At 46.6% G+C, this 23,696-nt stretch overlaps 1 non-coding gene across 1 annotated transcript; it reads right to left on the bottom strand.

Annotated features, from left to right (window-relative positions):
- Positions 1-22,155: 22,155 nt before the first annotated feature.
- Trnat-ggu (transfer RNA threonine (anticodon GGU)) lies at positions 22,156-22,228 on the bottom strand. The gene has a single exon. It is a non-coding gene; the product is annotated as a tRNA-Thr (tRNA).
- Positions 22,229-23,696: the final 1,468 nt, after the last annotated feature.

Raw genomic sequence — 23,696 nt, 5'->3', positions numbered from 1 at the left:
CCGGCACCTCAAGGCCTCTCTGATGGCATACGCACTGGCTGGACCAGCTTCCGCATGTACTTCTCGGCATCCGCTGCGCCATGAAGACTGACTTATATATTGTTCCGCTGCCGAGATGGTCTACGGGTCCACTCTCCGTGTCCCCGGTCAGCTCTTCGTGCCTCAGCCTGACATTTCCAACAGCTACCACGATTTTCTCGCTCGCCTACACTCCACCCTCTCCCAGCTCCGGCCCTACCCGCCCAGGCCTACCAGTTCTAGCCTTTCTTCGTCTCCAAGGGCTTGTCGCAGGCTTCCCATGTCTTCCTGCGCACCGATTCTACGCTGCGAGCATTGCAAGCCTCCTATACCGGACCGTACCACGTGCTTCATCGTGCCCAGAAGCACTTCACGATTCTTGCTAACAACGCTGAACAGATTGTCAGTGTAGACGGACTAAAGCCTGCGTGCGTAGAGGACACCTGGCTCCCTTTTTTTTTTTTTTTTATTTGAGACGGGTGGGCTACACCTGGAGGTAGTGCAATACCAGGGCAACCCTTGACAGTGCCGAGGCGAGCTGGCTCCCTGCTACCCCACTCCACTCCCTCACCTCACCCTACACGGCGCGTTACCTGGGCCCCCTCCTTTTTCTTGGGGAGGGGGAGCAACTGTAGCGCGCATATGACGATTGGCTCATGCCACGCCCCTTCCTCGGCCATCTTTCTGGCTTACAAAAAGCATTCGTTCAGCGCAGTGTTTGAGTAAGGTCGCATTTCTTGCTGCTCTCTCCTACATCATCAAAGAGTTGCCACAGCAATGGCCGCGGTGTCTAAATGCGTACGGTGAATACTTCGCAAAACTGACGTAGTTTGCTGCTTCCCGGATTTTCCGTCGTATTTAAAGAAATAAAAGTCCCGGTCAACCTTGAACGACCCTTGTACACATCCGACAATCATCTGCAAATGAGGGTGTGAAACAGACCCAAAAAATCACTGGACGATTACGATAGTCTGGAATGCGAAATCTGAACGCAGCTGCTGAGGTTGAGTGTGGCTGAGTGAGCTGAGGTTGAGTGGAAAATAAAAACACACCAGTGTTTTTATTTTCCACACATAGTACATTCTCCACGTAGCACTCCTATCCCGGTTCTTGAAGTCGCTGTGAAGTCGTTGCGAAGTCGTTCACGTTGGTGAGGTACAGCCCCGTTATGTCTGTAGCGCAGCTCCGTGCCACGTGCACCTACTTTTACGGATGACTCTTGGCATAGGAGTACAAGACTTTTTCATGCGTGCCTGGGCTGCGATTTGTGAATGGTGATGTCACTCGTCTGCACAACGGGCATGAATAAGTATTCGTGTTAGTGCTCTTGAAAACTTTTGACAAGTTTTACACATGTTAATGCGAATTAAATGATGAAAAATAAGTCTGGTGTGGCCAAAAATCAAAGTTTGATTGTGGGTTTCTCTGCAACAACAACAACAACATAGATGAATCCCGCGGTTTCTCCGCGAGTAATACATTCATTCCCATTTTGAGGATACGTATAGAACTAGGTTATGAATGCTCACGCAACTATACAATAAAAGGCTTGTCGGTTGATGCTATCATAAACGTTTCGTCAATTTTCTTAATATGGTGCAAAATGAAACTAATGAGGAACAACGGCTCAGAAATGAAGGACTGCTGTGGACAGAGCAGGACGTGGATATGCGTCCAAGAGCACAAGATGCGAGCACACAGCGACGAAGCCTCCGTCCAAGATTTAGCCAATGCAAAAACCTCTCTTCCAGAAGTTGATGGGTCCCCTGTTGCGATTCGGCACATCAAAACTTGCGTTCCTTATGTATATTTTATGTGCCGTCCGTATGCGCTTCATCAGTGTGCACGGTCAGCAATCTGCATTTCATGATAGCAGCCGCTGTGGCACCATTACAGCCTCATTTGGCAACGAGCGTTCACAGTCCCCTTTCAGAATTATTATTTTATTTTATCTATACACGCCGAACCGCCTTATTGAAATACTGAGTGCCATTTCGGGTTCCGAGCTATAGTATTTCGCTTATGTGCAGAACTGGAACTGCAAAAGATGCGCGTTCTGCTAGAGTTTGAAGGAAGTACGTGCGCTATATGTAGAATTCCGCAATCTGTTTCTCATCTGTCGGAAGGAAGAATCGTTGCAAAACCCAAAGTGACAAAGCTTTGTTGTGATCAGCATTATTCAGTTCTTCCTGGTTCACCTATGGGACGGGTCTGGCAGATGGAGAGCTTATTTTTGTCTTATCCTCGGTTCGCATTAGGAAACTTGTTCGCCAACTGTTGATACTTTGAATAAAATGTGTGATATGGACGTTGCAGCATGCTCAGCAAAGACTATCTCTCCGCGATATAAACAGTACAATCATGGAACATACAGTCAATTTATTAGTTATTATTATTATTATTATTATTACTGCCAAAGGTTACGACTCATTAGAACTAGTGTTCGGGGATTTCGGACCTATAAAAAACATTCCGGTAAAGTAGGAAGGGAGTTGCCTCAGGACAGAAGCCGCCGATATTTCGAACAGAGACTGTTCTCCTTCTGGGCACCGTCCTCGTCATTGGCATGGTATTTAAAGGGTTAGGTGTGACGTGTTTAAAGGTTCATGCACCCAAGGTTCATGCGCATGAACCTTTAAACACGTCACACCTAACCCTTTAAATACCATGCCAATTATGAGGACGGTGCCCAGAAGAAGAACAGTCTCTGTTCGAAATATCGGCGGCTTCTGTCCTGAGACAACTCCCTTCCTACATCTCTACCGGTTCGCTGGATTTCTACCCATCTATATTCCGGTAAAGTAGAACGCTGTCCGGAAAACTCCGCTTTCGGGATTCCGAGGACATAGCAAGAAATGTGATGCCATGATGGCTGGTTGACGGAGCTGATTTGTCTTTGTTTCGCATCGCTGGTCAGCAGGCCCTACGACAAGGACGGGTGCCTTTCGTGTCCATAGTGCAACAGTCGTTCACTTCACAAACCACAATGCGCGCACGAGGCATCTGCGTAACGCGGCTAAATTCCATCCTTGCCTAGAACCCGGAACCCTAGTTATAACATACCGCGCCGTGAGTGTGACATATCATCAATGGTGCTACCTTGCTACTTCTATTAGTAGTAAACGCTTCGCTACGTCTTTTGTGCTCTATCGAGTGCTTTTAGTCTATACGCCGCCGGTGCGCTGCTCGGGCCTAAGCGTTCGGAGCTGAGGGTGCCTCATACAACAGTCACCTGCAATCAATCGACCCCGCAGTGGACTTCTTTATTACGTGTCGCTGCACTCGTCACGAGGAATCGCTCCTGCACCGTCTCCGTCTAAACGTCGCCCGCACACCGCTGCAACTGTTCAAAATGGGTCACTCTATGGGTCACTCTTAATCAGTACACACCTCGCTCAGTTGAGGAAAACTGGGCTTTGTTCAGAGATACACTTCGTCACCTCGAGGAGTTATACGTGCCTAAAGTACGCATTAAGTGTTTCTCTCATGCACCTTGGTTCACAAAACGTCTCGGCAAACTGCTAAACAAGAAAAAGCTCCTATTTAGAACGGCTAGACAAAATAAAACTACTCAAGCTTGGTCTAAGAACCGTGAATATACATCAGAATTAAAGTTTGCAAAGCATAAATACTTTAACATTGATTTGCCTTCTTTACTAGTAAACAACCCTAGGAAATTTTGGAATTGTTTGAAACCTCCCAAAGAAAGCTCAATTAGCCTTAAAAACCAATCAGGTGCTTTCATTCCACCCGAGCATTGTGCCTCCGCTTTTGCTAGCTTCTTCTCGTCAATTTTCTCCACACGTTGCTCAGCTATCCATCCCAGCATGTCGCCGAAGAACTATGCTCCTATGACCAGCATAACCATCACGCCCAACGGAACTACTGAGGTCATTGACGCTTTAAAACTCTCCACGACCGGTGGGGCAGACTCCATTAATGCTAAAATACTCTCTGGTACAAAGAACATCTCGAGCATCATTTTGTCCTGCATATTTACTCAATCATTAAACGAAGGGACCCTGCCTGCGGACTGGGAGCTAGCAAAGGTCATTCCTATCCACAAGTCCGGTGACCGGTCATCCCCAAGTAACTATCGTCCTATATCCTTAACTAGCATTCCATGTAAGATCCTCGAGCACATACTTTACTCACATATAAGTAACTTCCTTGAGAGCAACAACTTCTTTTTCCCCTATCAGCACGGCTTTCGCAAGCATCTGCCATGTGAAACCCAACTAGCAGGCTTCATACATGACATAACGTCTAACTCAGACAGTGGATGTCGTACCGATGCGCTATTTCTTGATTTTTACAAAGCTTTCGATAGGGTACCACACGACACACTCCTTCTTAAGCTTTCTGCTCTGAATCTCGACAGCAATGTAATTCACTGGCTACGTAATTTTCTTTCGCAACGTCTTCTCTTCGTCAGTTGCAATGGTCACGATTCATCATCCACACCCGTCAGCTCCGGCATACCCCAAGGATCTGTACTGGGCCCCATTCTGTTTTCCGTATACATCAATGATCTTCCCGATAACATATGTTCGCAAATCCGCCTCTTCGCCGATGACTGTGTGCTATACCGTAAGATTTGTTCCTCTGATGATGAAATAACATTACAGAATGACTTATCCTCAATCCAATCCTGGTGCGACACTTGGCAGATGCCACTGAACCTAAGCAAATGATCACTTGTAAGTTTTCAACGCCGTAAAACCTCGCATCACTTCCAGTATACCCTTAACAACACCCCCATAACGCCCTCTAGTACTTACAAGTACCTCGGCGTACATCTTTCAGCGGATTTCACATGGAATAACCACATTGATGAAATAATTTCAAATGCTAATCACACCATGGAGACTTGTGCGTAACGCGTTACTAGTAATTGCGTTACTTGTAATCAATTACTTTTTTGTGTAATTTTTCGAGTAATCAGTTACTTTTTTGAGTAATCGATTGCTCAGTAATTGATTACTTTCCCGGCAGAGACTAACTCATCTTCTAGATGTTCTACCCCAAGTCAAGATCTTCGTGCCGTCAGCCTTTGTTTTGGAATTTCAGGGTCTCTCCCCCTAATCTGTTCCTACACCAGTGTGGTGGTACATATGTGGTAGCTTTGGAGGTTTAGTGAGTCATGGGGAAGTTCCACGCATGATCTTCCACAATCGCGTCAACGTCTTCCCGGGCGATAACTACAGTAAACGTAGATATTTTTGGGTTATTTCAGCTGTTCCACTGTTGAACTTTTTTTTTTTCTTCTTTCTTTTTTTTTCTTTTTGCTGAGGCACACAAAGACGGGTATAATTTGCGTGAATGCAGAGTAACGACCGGAGTAACGCGTTACTTTTCTACTCGTTACTCAATTACATTTGAAGTCCTGTAATTGGTAACGGTAATCAATTACTTTTTCCGTACAAGTAACGGTAACGGCAATCAATTACTTTTTTTCGAGTAACGGGCACAAGTCTGCACCATAGCCTTACTCCGACGTAATCTTAAATCAGCCCCACCTAACTTAAAACGACTCACGTACGTAACATTAGTTCGTCCTAAACTAGAATATACATAATCAATATGGGATCCTCACCAGAAGTACTTAATATGTAACATAGAATCCATTCAAAACAGAACAGCACGATTCATCTGTAACAATTTTTCTCCTAATACATCAGTCACTGCTTTGAAACGCGAACTTAACCTGTCGTCGTTAGAACTGCGCCATCTTCTCTCACGTCTATCTCTCTTTCATAAATTCTTGCATAACATTCCCTCACAACAGTGTCCGATTCGCCAATCCACTGCAATATTTCCCCGCCTTGATCACTCAAATAAAGTCGACCGCTTTTTATGTCATTCTAATGTTGTTGTTTTTTCAAAATCATTCTTTTGTCGCACCGTCCTAGAATGGAATAACCTTCCGAGCAACATCACTACAATAACACAAGCTCGAGAATTTCGTAATGCCATCACTGTTCTGTTCTCATAGTTATTTTTCGGTTACCTTTCTACGTGTTTTGCTTGCGTACAGTACCTCTTAACATACTATTAACGTACATCACCTGATCCATTTTTAATTGTAGCTTATGATGTTGTTGTGTCTTCATGCATAAACTTCGTTGTATGTCATATTATTATCTCACATTATCACGGCGTTGTAGTTTCACTATTTTTCTGTAATAAATGTGATTTACATATACTCGTGATGCTGTTTATTATTGTAACGCATTCCCCCATGTATTGTCCCCAAGGGACCTTTGGAGGTATTCTGAAATAAATAAATAAATAAATTTCAAGCTTACATCTATGCTCGATGATTTGTGTCGATGTTGTTATCTGTCAGCATAAGCACTGCCAAAAGCCGTTGTATTGCCAACTGTAGGATGGGACAAATGCAAAAGCCGTTATATGCCATTCAATAGTAAGCAATCCAAAAACATAATTCGATGGCAGCGTGTCATATTTCTACTTCTTTCGTTCGTTTCTTCTCAAGTCTCTTGAGGTAATACGCTATGCATAGGTCAGCCTTTCGCGCAGCCCCTCAACTTTTCCCTTTCCCCTCATGCACGTAGAACGGTCTTACTGGATCGCTCTCGTCTCAACTAAGGTACAACAACAACTGCACGTGAGGTCCACGTCGCTTCATCTTTTTCACCATATAGTGTTGCGGTATGGTTCACCATAGTTGTGGTCCGTCTGCGAATGCCCCTTTATTGGCCTATGACAGTGGCTACCTTACTGGGTCCCGTTCCTTAGTCGACCCAGTGGGCAGTCACCACTGGGCTCCTCCGCTTTCTCCACGCCTTGTGATTGTGTGACCGTGTGTGTGACTTTTCAGTTTTAGTTTTGTGTTCTTTCTTTGCCTTTCTTTGCCTTTTCTTTTCTTCTCTTCTTTGTCTTCTTTTTCTTTTCTTCCCGCATTTTTTTGGAATAGCAAGCCGAGCTCCGTCTGGCTGACCTTTCCTTTCTTTTTTCTTAATAAACATACCCCCCCCCCCCCCCTTATTGGCAGGGTGATGTCCGACAGAGTTGGTGATTGGTTGGTTGGTTTGGACAGAGTTTTACGTTCTCCTGATGATTCGTTTTCAGTAAGTTGCTGACTCGCAACCTCGCATACCCAAGGTCTTTTTGCAGGTCCCATTTCCATGACAACGGCGACGTACCCGCAGGCCGACGTCATGCGTGCTGTTGCATGAGAGTGACGCGCAGGTTCCGTCGTCTGCTATTATGGCACGTTTCGACAAATTCCTCGTAAACGACTTGGTTATTCTGAATGAAACTTTCACGGTTGTATGTGTACAGTACTCATGAGGATAGTTTTGGCTAAGTCTCTGAATCGCCCCGGCTGTACGTGAGCGTCCCTTTAAGTCGATGTGTCCTCTGCATGTAAACCGGTCTAAGGCTACGGTCCCACTTTCCCCCTTCCCTATCGCGTCGAAAAAGCTGTCACTACGGTGCGCCACCACCCCTTGGTGTCCAGCGGCAGCTCGGCTTTCTCTAAACAGGTTCCCAACAAAATCCGTACTCCCAAACTAGCCCTTCGGACTTGGGTTATCCCACGAGCCTATTATCCCTTCACAAAGGCAAAAGTCAATGGCGTTGGTAGGTGTTTTACGGAAGGTTTTCGAGATCGTGGAACGCGAAGGACCAGAATACTACACACTGAGGCAGTATCACAGCATATGCCTCATGTAATTTTATCAATTTCTAAAAGAAGTCAATTTGATCACGATTTTCTATCTCGCGACGGTATCTTAAAAAAAAAAAAGAGAGAGAGAGTTAGAGAAAGAAATGCGTAATACGTCGAAGCTCGAAAATATATAATAACCTTGGTTGGTGATCCTCTAACCTCCTGGTGACCTTGATATTCCCAGTCGCCAAATTCACGTTCTCGAAACGAGGAAAATGAAGGAGAATGCTGGATTGCTTCGTAAGATGATGACGTGTCACCATTTAACTACACAAATTGTTTTTCTTACCTTGTTTTCGATGCCTGTCTAAATCGTAGTAGCGAACGAAAGCCACATTTTAGCAGCCGTTAGGCTTAGCTGGGAGGACACGACAGAGCGGTGGTTAGTTAATTATTAGGTTAGTCCAAGCTCGGTGTTTGCATTTTTGTGTTCTGGTTAGACCCAGTTCGCCGTTGGAAGTTTCTCGCGCGTATCTATGCATTTTATAGCCGGATAACCTTTATTTTGCAACAGGGATTTCATGTCCACGACCCACCACCACCTACATGTAGGGTAAGTGTGATAGAATAGCCAATCTTCAAGTAATAATAATAATAAAGGATGCTGTATACTAGCGTAATGTTTGCACCTCGGGCCGCGCACGTAGTCAAATGACACCGGGTTCACTTGTCATCTGCTCTAAACAACCCCTAAATATTCGGAGACAGGGAAACGTATTTTTGTGCGCAAGATACTTGGAGGAAGGACGTGACTTCTTTCCAAGCTCACGTGCCCTCACACTGACTCTACAACTTTTAATCAACCGAACGATTAATTAATCTAACTAATTTCGTAAATGCTAGCTAACGTTGGCTGCCTAAATAATGTTACGTCTCAGTAAGCCACATCCCTGCACTGAGTCAGTGTCACGAGTGACATATGTGACAACTGAGCAGACTTGATTGCGGTATATACGTAATTGTCGGCATGTTCGTTTGGCTGTACCACCGCATTTTCTTCATTCCTTGCCTTGAGGCGCAATAAGCCAGTTTACAGACTGGATACTGTGTAAGCGCCCCTGTCCCACATTTTACCCTGGCTGTCCCGGTGTCGGTGTCGGTGCCTTTCCTTTCCGTCCTTTTGTTCTAAGTAATATATCCCCTCCCCCTCGGTGTCTGTCTGCATCTTTCTTTTTCATTTTCTCAAACATGTCAAAGGTCTGGAAAGTCATTGAACTCAGCTGGACAATGTGCGCGGAACTACTTTCCAGGGAGCTCGATCTCCATCGAGGTTACCAGGAGTTGAGCCAACAGGATGAACCATTTCGGGAAAGTCCCAAAGTCCAGACCACCGGGAAAGTCCCAATGCTACAAAAGCCCATTTCGGTTGGTTGGAAATTTATATGACGTTTTCACGTCAGAAATTTGCATGGTTACTGAAACACTGTGTTTATGTTTTTCACACCCGTTTCATAAAAAATGAACGCCCAAAAGGATTGGCCGGTCATAGGCGCGTATATAGATGCTGGCTCAAACACACACACACACACATTTTTCTGTCACTGCTTGAAATGGCTTGCGTTACTTTACTGTAATAACCTTTGTTATTGCAATAAAATGTGTGGAAGGTACAAGAGCATGCGCATACCTGTTCAGACAAGACTGTGTGTTGCTATATGCGCACGAACTGATACCTGCAACAATACACGTAGTGTAATATAACGATATATTATGTGAAATATAATACATTCTTAGCCAGGCGTTTGCTGTCGAGGTCCAACCAAGAAGGGAATTTGTAATCTCTGAATGAATACACCATAGAATTGTGCCGTATGGGTCAGTAGCGTAGCCAGAAAAAAAAAAAAAAAATCGTGCATGACCAGAATTCAGGGACACCTCCTCTGATGCAGGTTCTGCCTGACAGCAGAAGAACGTGTAAGAAAGCCAACTTGAAAGAAAATTATGAGGTGAGGAGCAAGGAAGAAGGAAAGAGGCGTGGGCAGACGAGAAAGGGAATTTGTACATCAGATATCGCGTGTGGAGCCTGGCTATCAGCAGCAATTGCCCAACGCAGCACGAAAACGTAATGAATGAGCTCTGATAACTTTTGCCTAGCTTTTCTTTGCTGTACTCATGCTCAGAATTTTGGGTCGCTACTCGTAGCGTGTGGAACGGCATGACTGGCACTCGTACGGCTTGCCAATATCTATTTTTGTTCTCTCTGTCTGGGGATGCTGTCGACGATGAGAAATGTGCGTCCTGGGGCGACTTCTAAAGGAACCGTGCTGGCGTATGTGTGACAGCGTCAGAGGAACACCTCAGAAAGTACCCTACATTATGATGAAAAACAAAAACATAGGCTACGAAAACGAATTCAGTAACTGCACTTCACTTTGTTACTTGCACCTTGTTATTCCGTTATCACTACCCCCGGGTGGAACAGCTCCGAGCTCTCCGGCGACGTGCAGAGCGCAAAGCTAGGCGGACCGGCGACATTCATGACATCCCGGAAGCACGACGCGCCAGCAAACAGGTACAGAAGGCACTCCGGGATATTGACCGTCAGCGTTGGCGGCAATTTTGCATGACGCTGTCCCCATTTGCAAGCCCTGCCCGAATCTGGAGAATTGCACGTAGCCTGAAGGAAACTCATCCAGTTAGAAATCCTTTAAGGTCCTTGGCCCTATCCACGTCCTCTTCGGAGAAGCTGGTTCCCTCGGAATTGTGTCGTCTCATTAGTCATTACGAGAGCTGCGGACGTGTGTCGTTGTGCCGAGTACCGGGCAGGCACAGCTTGCTTGAAGTCTACCCTTGAACATGCGATTATGCCATCAATACCCCCTCTCGACATGGATTTCACCATGGAGGAATTCCTCACGGCGATATCATCTTCGAGTAGAAAGTCATCTCCCGGCCCGGACGGTATCACCTACGCTGCTGTTAGGAACCTGCATACTCTGTCCCTCAAGGCTGTGTTAGCCATGTACAACCATTCGTGGAGAAGCGGACAGGTACCTTTGGAGTGGAAAGTAGGTCAGGTGGTGCCGCTCTTGAAACCAGGAAAGCACCTGTCTCAGCTGTCCTCATTTCGCCCGGTTACCCTCACCAGTTGTTTGGGCAAAGTCATGGAACGAATGGTCCTACGGAGGCTTGAGTGGTGGCTTGAGAGCCATGGATTCTTTCCCCAGGAGCAGAGCGGCTTTCACCGTTACCGTAACTCAATGGACTCTGTAGTTGATCTCGTCACAGCTGTGCAAGTTGGTAAACAGCGGAGGAAGATTTCCGTCGCCGTTTTTCTTGATGTCAAAGGGGCGTATGACACTGTCAGTCACGTATCCATCTTGCATGATCTGTACCAAGCCGGTCTCTCGCATCGTACACTATGTTGGCTTCAGGACTTTCTCCAACAACGGTCCGTTTTCGTCTGCACATCACAAGGCGACACCGACTTGTTCCCGGTCCTCAGGGTGTTCCACAAGGAAGCGTCCTGAGCCCGCTCTTATTTAATGTTGTAATGGCGGGCATTAAGAGTTGCATTCGAAGGAAGGTCAACTTGTCCCTTTACGCCGACGACATATGCATCTGGTCCACTGGTACATCTCGCCCTGCCATTCGACAACGCCTCCAGGCTACATTGGACGACATTCACACTTACCTGCTCCGAGCAGGGATAGAAATATCAGCGGAGAAAAGTGCGGCACTCGCCTTCTCCCACAAATCCATGCAGCGATGCCGTCTGCACATTGGGGACAGGCCACTTATAAATGTCCAGCACCACAAATTCCTCGGTGTAACTCTAATCACTAGCCTCTCTTGGAAACGTCACATCGATGGCATGGAGAAGAAAGTTCAGCGCTGGACCGCTGTCATCCGTCACTTCGCTGGAATGAGGTGGGGACGCGATGAGAAGGACCTCCTGATGCTGCATAACGCCTTGATTCGTGCCACAGTCGCCTACAGTCTGGCTGTGCTTCACGATCTCCCCAGCACCTTAGCACAGAGGATCCGCGCTATGCTGGCATGGAGCCTACGGGTCTGCCTCGGTGTCCCCCGCGGGGCCGAGACAAGGCTAGTGGTTGCGGAAGCCGGCGACATCCCTTTTCAAGTTCTCCGAAACACAGAAACTGTGCGCCAGTATCTCCGCCTGATTGCACACCATCGCCACCACCCGCTCATCCGGAAACTTCGGGCAAGGCGCAGCGCGCCGATCCACGGATGTATAATGTCATTCAAATCCCGCGTTCCGAAATTCGTGATCAGCTCCGCCGCTGAAAGCACAGCCCCGTGGACACTTCCGTCGCCAAGCATCACCGCCTCTGTCCCAGGGATCACGGACAACAAAAGGAGCTACCCCGACCTCGTACTACAGCAACTGACTATGGATTTCATCGGCACGGCATATGACGGGTTCTGCACGGTCTTCACGGATGGCTCCTCAACGAAAACTTCGTCATCCTCATCTTTTGTGGTACCCTCGATACCGCTCACCCGGGGTTGCCGGTTGTCCCATCGCACCTCTTCGACCTCAGCCGAGCTGTACGTAATCCTGCTGTTTTTACAATATGCGGCCACCTGCGATCCACGGCGATGGGTAGTCTGTACGGACTCCAAGTCAGCTCTTCGATGCCTGAAAACCTCAGGTCTCCGCGGCTCACTGGCCACACTTGTGATAAACATTCTACGCCTACTGAAGTCCATAACTGCCCACGGCCACACCATCGCTTTTCAATGGATTCCGGGTCATTGCGGAATCTCCGGCAACCACGTTGCCGACGCTGCCGCGGCGGCCGCTCACCACCAGGGCAAGTGTGTTCCGATTGTTCTCCCAAGGGGCGACAGACGGTCCCTTCTTCGTGACTGGGCTGCCTCCTCATCCGTCGAACAGTGGCGTCGGGATGTCCCGGCCAGTACCATACTGGGAATTGTCGACCCAACATTCTCGTGTCGCTTACCGACATCTTTACCGCGCGTCATTAAGTCCCTCCTACATCGCTTACGGCTGAATGTTGCCTTTTCGCCGTACTACCGTTACCAGATAGGCTGTGCCAGTAGTCCCTTGTGCCCGGAGTGTGGTGTGCCAGCGACCGCGGACCATGTGATCATCGCATGTCCCACTTATCGGAGGGAGCGTCACTTGTTGGCAAACGACTTTGCGCGGATTGACAGCCGACCCCTTGACCTCAGACTCATTTTGGGACCATGGGACACACGAAAGCAGATGTCCGTCTTGCGACCCTTCATCAAATTTCTGCAAACTACCGGCCTGATCGGCTCTCTCTAAAACCCTGTCAGCATCGTCAGCATCATCCTCATCACCATCCTCTCATTTTTCCCCAATAGCAATGGGGTAGCATTCTGCTCAATGAGCGGAAGTCATCCCCATATCATCGTCATCATGTATTCCCCCCCCCCGTTATCACAGTATCTTTTTTATTATTGTTTATTGGTCCATCAAGGGGCCTTTAGGCCATTACATGAGGGAGTGAGCACGTATGCATTGCAACACACTGGCACTGTACAGCTCCGTCCAAACTTAACTTGAACACGGCGCCGGCCTGCGGAGCAAGAGGGACGACACCCTGGCGGCTCTAACTGGAATTATCGGGAGAGAGCGTTGAGGGCTGTCCTACTCGCATCACGGGGGTGGCCATCTGCAGAGCCGTATATAGAGAGAGTTTGGCCATCTTTTGATCTTTTGCCGCTTCACGGGCGGAGCCTGCTTTGACGTCAGAGTCGGTGTTGCACCGCCCAAAAAGCCTGAATCCAAGCGAAATCCGCTTATCAGCCAGCAGGTAGGCGCCATCTTGATGCAGTTCACCGGCTGGTCGGCATGTACTTTTGTCTCGCTCAATGTAATCTACCGGAGTCGCCGGCTTATGGCCCACAGGCGCCTGTGAAATGGGGGCTTTGTTACCAAACTGAAAGGATTCAAGGACGAAGGGGTCTCGAAGGACGCGGTACGCACGTGTCTTCCCCCTTGCATCGTGACCAACGCTTTGCATCAACATGGCGTCGGCGACCGGTTGACGACTGGACAACAATTGAGCGCGGCGAGGGAGGTCGTTCAGCCGTGACGTCGCATGACGCGGTTCAAGTTAGGCTCCTCCTAATGGCCAAACTCTCTCTATAAACGGCTCTGGCCATCTGAGAAGTGGTGCTCCGCTTCGAATGGGCAATGATAGGAGACGCAAAGCTTCAGCTTGTTTGTAGTGATTACGTGACCTTGTGCCACCTGATATCACTGATCGCTGTGAAGCATCAGTTGCCTCAAAACTGCCGTTTCCTTGCTACTAACTGCGCGGGAGAAGCTCTGTGCGTAGGGCAAGATAATTTCACTTTCATAACAAACCCGAGTTATTCTTGAAGCAGCATGGAAGTGGTAATGGACAGTGACTATGTGAATAATGCGAGCGAGTAACCACATTGTGATGTCACATGGAAAATTCAATTCTTACGACGTTCTACAAGGTGTTCTTAACCGTAAATTATTTCGACGCATAGCAAGCTGCTCATTCTCATTGTTGTTCGAAGAAATAAAGGGTAGAAGGGAAGAAAAATAAAGGGTAGCACTCATAAGAGCGCCGACTACTCCACATTATTTAACATGTTTAACTTCTTCGTTAGCACACTGCGACACAAGGAGAATCACTGGGAGAATGGAACAAGCTCGTCAACTGGCTGGCCATCGCGAACATATGATACAACGTTGCGCGGAATGCGGTGCTTTAAGCAACGATCTTTTCCAGCGTAATGCATTTACGTGTATTATTATTACATTGCTTTCATTCTATTGCTTAATTCCAATCATTGTGACGCCACTACAGCAATATGACGCATACCAATGACATGGCTGCTAACGGCGCGGACAATCACTGATCAGATGGCGAAGATTTCAATCGCCCGCAGCAATTTCCAGAACAGACTGGAACGATGCGCAGATAACAAATATCCACGTAAACGTCAGCGCCCGTTCGAAGCGGAGCACCAGTTCTCAGACGGGCACCACCGTGATGCGAGTAGGACAGCCCTCAACGCTCTCTCCCGATAATTCCAGTTAGAGCCGCTAGGGTTGTGTCCCTCTTGCTCCGCAGGCCGGCGCCGTGTTCAAGTTAAGTTTGGACGGAGCTGTACATCAAACAATAAACATAGACTTAAAAAAAAAGACAGCAGACAGAAAAAGATTATAACAAGATGAAAAGCAAAGAATATATCTACATTAGAGAGCAATGATGTGCGTGTACATGGAGCGACAATGGTCAAGTGAACTCGGCGATTAATGCGTTGGTAAATTGGATATGATCCGCGAGTTCTGCAATATGCCGTGGGAGTTTGTTCCAATCTGATGATGTTCGTTGAAAGAAGGATGCCTCGAATGATGTTGTATGTGACCGAGTTAGTAGTACCTTATGTTGATGGTCAACGCGGGAGGAAAGGTAAGAAGGGGAGCGGATGTAACTACTGCGGAGCGCGGGAGAGCGATAGAACTTGTGAAATAATGACAGCCGTTGAATCATGCGAGGTGTTTTAAGGTCGATCAGCTCAGCTCGGACCTTGAGTGAGGTTACGCTGGTGTAAGGTGAATATTGTTTGAAAAAGAACCGGGCAGCCCGATTCTGCAAGGCTTCGATATTATTCGAAAGATAAGTTTGGTGGGGATCCCATATGGCACTGGCATATTCGATCTTCGGGCGGACAAACGTGAGGTATGCCAGCCGTTTGAGGTGTGGAGGTGCGTGAGTAATGTGTCGCCGAAGATACCCAAGACTACGATTTGCATTGGAAAGAATGTTCGAGATGTGTGTGTTCCTTGTTGATCAGATGAGAAATGCACTCCAAGGTATTTGTAGTTAGTAACGGTTTCTACAGGTGATCCACTTATGATATATGTAGTGGGACATGATCGTTGTTTTCGTGAAAACATCACATGTTTACATTTTGTGGGGTTAAGCGACATCTGCCAGGTTTCGCACCATTCGCCTATTTTATCCAAGTCTCTCTGTAAGGCTATATGGTCAGCTGTGGAATGGACTGTGCGATAGACGCAGTCATCTGCAAATAGGCGAATGTGCGATGAAACTGACTGTGGGAGATCATTAATATATATTAGAAACAACAAAGGTGCTAATACCGTACCCTGTGGGACACCAGAAGTGACATGCGCACATGAAGAGTAGTGGTTGTTTGCGTATACGGTCTGTGAGCGATCTGTTAAGAAGTTCTTAATCCATTGAAGTATAAGTGGGTGGAAGTGGAGCGCTGATAATTTTTAAACAGCAATGAGTGTGATATCCTATCAAAGGCTTTTGATAGGTCGAGGAAGATAGCATCGCATTCAGTGTTGTTATCTAAAGCAAGGCTGATGTGATGCGTGAACGATGCAAGTTGGGTTTCGCAGGAAAAACCCTTTCGGAATCCGTGCTGATTGTGGAAGAAGAACTCGTTGTTTTCCAAGGACTGGATCACGTGTTTGTAGACGACAGGCTCTATGAGTTTCGACGGGACGCTTGTTAGTGAAACTGGTCTATAATTCGATGGAGTGTGTGGGTCGCCTGCCTTAAAGATGGGAATGATTGTGCCTGTCTTCCAGTCACGGGGAATGTCACCTGTCTCTAACGATTCCTGAAAGATAAATGACAGGAAGAGTGAGGATATGTCTCTGGTCTGTTTTAAGACTTTGATGTTTATACTATCAAGACCGCATGATGAGGTTTTCTTAAGAGAGTCGATGAGTCTAGCGATACCATGCGGGCTGACGGATATACTTTCCATGGTGGGATATGGGGGCGTAGAGAGTTCTGTGGGCGCAGTCCTAGTGCAGTCACGCGTGAAGACGGAACAGAAGAAGTTGTAAATACATTCGCAGAGTCGCCTTCTGGCACTGGGTGTCCCTCAGAGTCAACCTATTGGAGTTGTGAATTAGAACGTGGGTTTATCATTTTCCAGAACTTTCTAGGGTTATTTGACATAATCTTGGGGAGTTCAATATTGTAGAACTTTTCCCTTGCATTACGTAAGGAACGTCTGTATTTCTGAGCGATCAGCCTGTAGCTGTTCCACAGGACGGGATTACCCAGAAAGCGAGCCTGACGAAAAAGGCGTTGTTTTTTCTTTCGCAGCAAGTGTAACGTGCGAGTGAACCAAGGAGCATCTGCTCGATTACGTATAGTCATGGTAGGTATATGGGTTTCCACTAAAGAGAGCAACTTTGTTTTGAAGGCAAACCAGTTATCTTCTACAGTGCGACTGACGCATTCCACCGAGAATCTATCATAAAAGTGGCGTAGTTCGTTCCGCATCGCATCAAAGTCACCTCTGGAATATAGGAGGATGCGTTTAACAGAGGTTGACCTACTGGTTCTCGGTATGGTCATCCTAGCGGTGATGATGCAGTGATCGCTAAGGCCATCGTCTATCGACAGGTTATCAAGAATTTCGGGTTGTGACGTCAGCAGAAGGTCTAGAGTGTGTGGCGCAAAAGGTGGATTCCTTGTTGGGGAAAGATCATCTGTGTTAAGTTCAGGGTAAGGCACAGTTCGATGAAATTCTTATCATCGATGCTAGTACCGTGTGGTTCACTTGACGACCAGTCAGTGTTAGGACAGTTGAAATCCCCGAGTATGAGAAGGGGGTGACGTGGGAAACGATTAATGAGCGAAGCGGTTTCGTTGTGAAAGATGGTGGCAAATTCACGGTTACCTTGTGGGGGTCGGTAACACACACCAACAAGAACAGGTGGATGAGTGCATTCTAGAGATACCCAGCACGTCTCTAAGTTACTGTCGACATGAATCATATGCGAGAGCAGATTAGACTTCACGACCAGAAGTACGCCGCCTCCACTCCCTGACACACGATCAGTACGATAAATAGTATATGCGGAAGATTGACGGAATATTTCGTGATCTCTAATATTCTGTGACAGCCACGTTTCTGTGATGGCAATGAGGTCAGGGCTGTGGTCGTCGATAGCAGAGGATAGAGCATCTACTTTTGACATCACACTACGTATGTTTGTGTAGAAAAGCGAGAGACCAATGTCTTCTAGCCGTGAAGTCAGGACTGGACAGCTCGAAACTAGTTATGGAGCACGTTTCCGAGCGTTTATTTCTTTGACAGAATTCGTGGAACAATCGTACTCGTACCGCTTGTTGTCGACATGCAGTGTGTTGAGACGCAACTTATATGGTGATGACAAAGACTAAGTGAGGAGGTGTTTTCTAGCCGTACGTATGGCTGCTGGATAGTCGTTGCTGACTGCCATTCCTGTACTTTCACAAGCAGCACAATGTACTGAAAGTCGAGTGCAATAGGGGTGGACGGTATATTGTTCTTTAGTTTCAAGAGTCTGTTCAAGGCCTTCCACATACTCGTCCACCCCTGTTGCACTCGACTTTCAGTACATTGTGCTGCTTGGGTTTGAGATTAGGTGCAGCAGATATGATACATTCCTTCTTTTTAAAATGAAGAAATTTGACAATGATTGGTCGTGTTTTATTCGGCTGATAACGACCCAATCTGTGTGCACGTTCAATATCATTGTCTGTGACAGGGATGTTGAGCTTATCAAAGCATACTTTAACAATGTTCTGCTCTGACTCGGCCCATGACTCCGTTTCGTTATCAGGGATTCCAAAAAAGAGAAGGTTGGAGCGTCGCTGCCTTGATTCCATGTCGACTATGCGAGAGCGTAGTCGAGTGTTTTCGCTCACTAGGTTTGTTATCGTGCTTCTCATTTCGCTAATTTCTTTCAATGCCGCTGCTACGGAGGCTACATCAGTCTCGATTTTGTCTATGCGGCTGGTTATGTCAAGCAAAGCAGTCTCAGTTGTTTCCTGCTTTGTTTTAATGACTGCAATGTCATTCAAGAGTTTGGCTTGACCGGCTCTCAGGGCGGGCAAAATGGACACCGCTTCTAGTAATTGCTGAAGTTTGGCGTCAGTCGAGGGGCCTGGATTGAGCTCAACATCACCGGCCCTCACAAGCAGGACTGCAAGTACATTGTAACATTCGGATACAATCGTGACTAACGCCTGTGGGCTCGGCAGCACGAAAAGACAAAGGTTGTTGTTTTTCTTAGAAAACATACAAGATGTGCTACCAACCTGTATAACGAAAACAGGAGGTCTGTAAGATGCCATTGTCCTCGTGCCGCGGAGCCCACAGACGATCCCGTGTTCACAGCCGGCTTTTGTAGGTGTTGAGGCTATCCATGACGTTCCCGAACGATGGTGCAGTTCGTTATCACCGAGGGAAAAACGGGTTGATGCCGTACAACGTTCATGTAGACGATCAGTGTTCAAGGGCAGCAGGCAGCCGTCGTTTCCGTTCCTGAGAAAGTGGATGCCTGCGTCTCCTGCCGCTGATGCACACGCGAACAGCTGTATAACGAAAACAAGAGGTCTGTAAGATGCCCTTGTCCTCGTGCCGCGGAGCCCACCCATCTATCTCTATATCATACACTTCAGTTTGCTCTTGTACTGATCATGAGGACATTTCAATACTTCAATCAGAATTTTGCGTGTTACAGTCTCTTCCCGCCACCAGGTTTGTCGGTTAGCAACGCCGTCCCCCCCCCCCCCCCCCCAAAATAAAAATAAGCACTCTTCCGCTTTTTGTTTGTTTATTTTCAGAACATCTTTAGGTGGCAGCAGAGTCACGTTCGACACAAAAAGTGATTGGTAAACCAACACCTCCTCGATAGCGTCGGGCCTGCGCGCTTACGTGACCTATGGAGTCCTGTCCAGCTATGCTATCTGCTTCAAGCTTTCTTCTCGTTCGCTCTTTCATTTACTTCATAGCGGCATCCGCAACAGCAACAGCGGACCTTGCTGTGTGACGCAGGGCGCGGGCCTTCTTCTTATCTTGGAGGTGTTGAGTAAACTCTGCTCAAATATGTCCGAGAAACCGAGAAAAAAGAAGGTGTAATCGCAAACTGTGGTGATAAGATGGTAGGGAGCAACAGATGTCATATCAAAGTTTCGTTTCAACGCCACCAAGAGTAGAGTCGCGCAAACGTCAGTGATGTTTCCCGCAGATAATCGCCATTCATCTGGAATTTTTGCGGGCGTCTAATTCTATTTATTGTGAAATGGGGTGAACATGTTAGAAAATTTAAGCAAACCGTTCATAACGTGGCTTGCCTGAACCAATCAGTGGATAAGATTCTGAGTCTCACATAACTGCAAATTGGCGCCGACAAGCATGATAACCTTACAAACGGTCTGCTAAAACTGCTTTTATGCGCTTCAACTAGCAAGCAACGACAGTCCTCGCAGTCCCATATGAAGACCCTTTGTAATATACCAGAAGCAGTAAAGAAAAACACCAATGCGAGTACAAGTTTTCTCACCCGTCGGAAGCACTGTAATGCTTAATCCGCGCAGTCTCCGACAGGACGTGCATGACTTAATATGACAGTTTCATTAAAATGCATGGGAAGCCTTGTGAGTGCGAACAAGAGCACATTGTTAAAGATGAAAAAAAAAAACAGAACAGAAAAACATAAAATGATGATGATGAAATACAATTTAAAAAGAGAAACAAGAATTTCGACCCAACGCGCCTTGCTGTTGTAAAGACAGCGGTTGAAGATATTTTGTCTGCTGTTGTTCTGCAATGTTAACACCTTGACATTCTGTAAAGCGGGGACTTCCTATAACGATGTAGTATGTTCGAATGCAATGAAAGGTGGTCTACCTTTCACATACTAGTCACGTTATGTCATAGTGCCCATTAATAAGCCATTCAGGAAGAAAATTGTGACGCTCTTGCCCTGCCGTGATCTCAAAACTCTCTTGATAAAAAGAAGAAAGGCGTAACCCTGAGATCGAACCAGGGAACATGAAAGCTAGAATCCACATCTGCATCACGGAACCGCCAGCCCAGAATGTTGTCATCGTGAAGGACCAAGGCGCAACCGCTTTGGAACGCACACTCAGCAGCCGTTACTTCTTTCGTCGTGATCTCAGTTATCTCGCGACGTAAACACCCAATTATTATTATTATTCTTTCGCCGTATATAAAAAAGAAGAGGACGGAGAAAAACAAATAAAGAAAAGCTGGGGCATACTACAGTTCCACGTAAAGAACCGTAGAATACAGGTTCGCCTTTCATGCCTGACATGAACACTTTCGAAGAGGACGACACTTTCTGTGGAACAAATTTCTCGAAATACAAGCACAAAGGTACGCCAATGCATTTGAAACGGCCAAAAATGAGTACCACAGGAAAAAAAAGGTGTGGGACCTCTGATAGAAGTACCTTAGTGGTGACACGTCTTTCTAAAGCTCAGGGCCAACGAATATTTAAGGCGAGCTTCAATGAAGGGCAGCGTGTACGGCGGTCAAGTCAACTTGAGGAGGGTGTGTCGTGCAATTCTGGAAATGATTGAAATATCAGAATCACGTAAAAATCAGTTTATATATCGAGTGTAATCCGCAGCGCTTCCAATTGAAAATGACGACCTGTATTGCGACGTCTGAAACTAGAGTGAGTGATATACTATAGTATGTAGTGATATAGTATAGACGCCCCCAGTACATATATACTATAGTATATATGTACTGGGGGCGTCATTTGAGACTGACCAGAATTTTATTTAATTCTCGGTTTATTTTTCTTTCCAAAAAGTCTGAAACTAGAGTGAGTGATATATATAGTATGTAGTGATATAGTTGTATAGACGCCCCCAGTACATATATACTATAGTATATATGTCCCTCATATATACTATAGTATATATGTACTGGAGGCGTCATTTGAGACTGACCAGAATTTTATCAAATTCTCGGTTTATTTTTCTTTCCAAAAAGTCGTTGAATATATCTATTCCAGACTGGGCGTACTCAATGGCGGTGGGGTATCACTAATTAGTGCAACCGTTGATTACTTTTATAATGAATTTTCACAATTCCCGAAAACAATTTGAACGCGCAATTCGAGATTTGTAGAGCACAACCCTGATAAGTCTAGTGAGCGAGAATCGAAACAGTAGCACTTTTCTGTGCCCTTAAAAAATATGCGAAAATGCACTATCGTCGAGCGTTGCACGAGTTCGGCGGCCGCCTTTTCCTGTCGCTCTCTCACTGTCAACCTATGACAACACTGACATCACCCTGTTCCTCAAAGCATGGGGCACCCCCACTTCCTAGCGGTCGTTGTTTTTCTTCTGTTAAAATCTCGTAGAACGTACACACTTATCGAGCAGCAGAATCGGTGATTTTATTTTTATCTCCGAGGTAATACATTGGTGGTTTTATTGTGTGACATTTATCACATCAAATCGCGAACTGCCTTGGGAGGTGTTGAGCAGATCAAACGAGATAATGACGGAATGAGAATCAAAGACGGCATGAGAGAAGTGATGTTCTGAGGCTGGAACAACATAGAAGGGACAAATACATACAAAGCCTCAAATTGCCTAAGAAATTAACGATGAAACATGAAAGTCACTGAAAAGGTTAGCCAGCTGTAGGACTCGAACCCACGTCCTCTGGATTACCGGTCCAGGGCTCTACCAATTGAGCTAAGCGAACACGCCTCCACAGTGACTTCCAAGGGTGCGTCATCTGAAGGGACAAACCAGCCGCTCTCTCACTCATCCTCCTTTCACTCTTACATTTTTGCTCACTCATACACACATTCATACGACGGGATTGACGCAAGCGGCAACTGTTGAACATGAGAGAAGTGATGTTCTGAGGCTGGAACAACACAGAAGATCAGATCCCGCATCGAGCTCATCATCAGATCATCGGGATCAGATCCCGAACAGATCCCGCACAGTGCTTAATTATTTTGTATTTTCGCACATTACTAGAGCACAAAAAGGTCGAACCGAACCCGAAACGAAATTTTCGTGACACTGCTGAACCCGAACGGGAGCAGAACCGGAAAAAATAGTAGCGGTAACCGGTTCGCAACAAAACGGTTCGGACATCAAAGAAGTCAGCATAAGAGTTCAACTGCCTCTCAATCCCCGAACGAGGACATATTGGTCTCCAGATCATGGATTTCGAAAATTTTCACGTAGCAGTCAAAGGAGGACGTATAGTAAGCATGCTTTCAGCGTCTTTTTTAACACGTTGAAGCGCTGTTGTCCTTGTGAAGTGAACGCCGCGGCTGGCGCCCCACGCACGCGCTGCGGCGTCTGCTCTTCAGAGAGGAGGAGCCACGCAGACGCCGGCAAACGCTAGGTTTCGAAGCAAATGTCGCGTCCGTCTTCTGCTAGCAACTGCTGTATTTTCTGAAAGGTGAGTGGCCTGCCATCGTCCACCAAATGAAGCAGGAATGGGGCCAGTTGTGTAGCCCTATAGGAAGAATATGTGATTAACCAAGCGTCCAACATTTCTCTTTACACGTGAGTAGTAAAAATTAAACAAATGAGAAACATGAGAAGTGGAGGAGCATACGCAGAACAGTGCCTGTATGATTGGTGGGGGTTTGAAAAATAAATGTGGTCCTGCTTACTGTTAGTGCAGTTGTGTCGTGACACATTGCCTGTGTGTTGTAGATTAACTGGTACACTGGTGTGAGCTCGGAGAGTGCAAGGCTGGCAGACTTATTTCGACATGCTTCAGTACGGTTTCAGATCGATCCACACTGCGAAAGCAGTGTGACGGCTCAGTACCGTCGTCATTGTAAAACGTTGTCCATCTCATTTGACTTCCTTTAAGTGTATCTTGCTGGCACTATGCGTGTGAAGCGATTTTGGGAACAGAAAGTAGCAAACTATACCGCTTCATCAGCCTGGACGCTATCTGCAAGTGTTCGTCCATTTCTCCTTTCCCTTGTTAAAGGGAGTACCTGGCCACTAAAAGCGTCAATGCTGACAACACCTGTAAGCTATTAGCCACGCATTTCCTGATAAAAGCAATTTTACCGGAGATATAAAACGGAGGCGTTGTACCGGTTCGTGAACCGGTTCGATTTTTTGGCGCGGCGAACCAGAACTGATCCGGAACGAAATCCAAGCAACGCGAACCCGAACCGAACCCGTATTTT

This window comes from Ornithodoros turicata, chromosome 6 (genome assembly GCF_037126465.1).
Source record: "Ornithodoros turicata isolate Travis chromosome 6, ASM3712646v1, whole genome shotgun sequence".
Taxonomy (NCBI): Eukaryota; Metazoa; Arthropoda; class Arachnida; order Ixodida; family Argasidae; genus Ornithodoros; species Ornithodoros turicata.
This window is presented reverse-complemented; position numbering and strand designations above follow the sequence as displayed.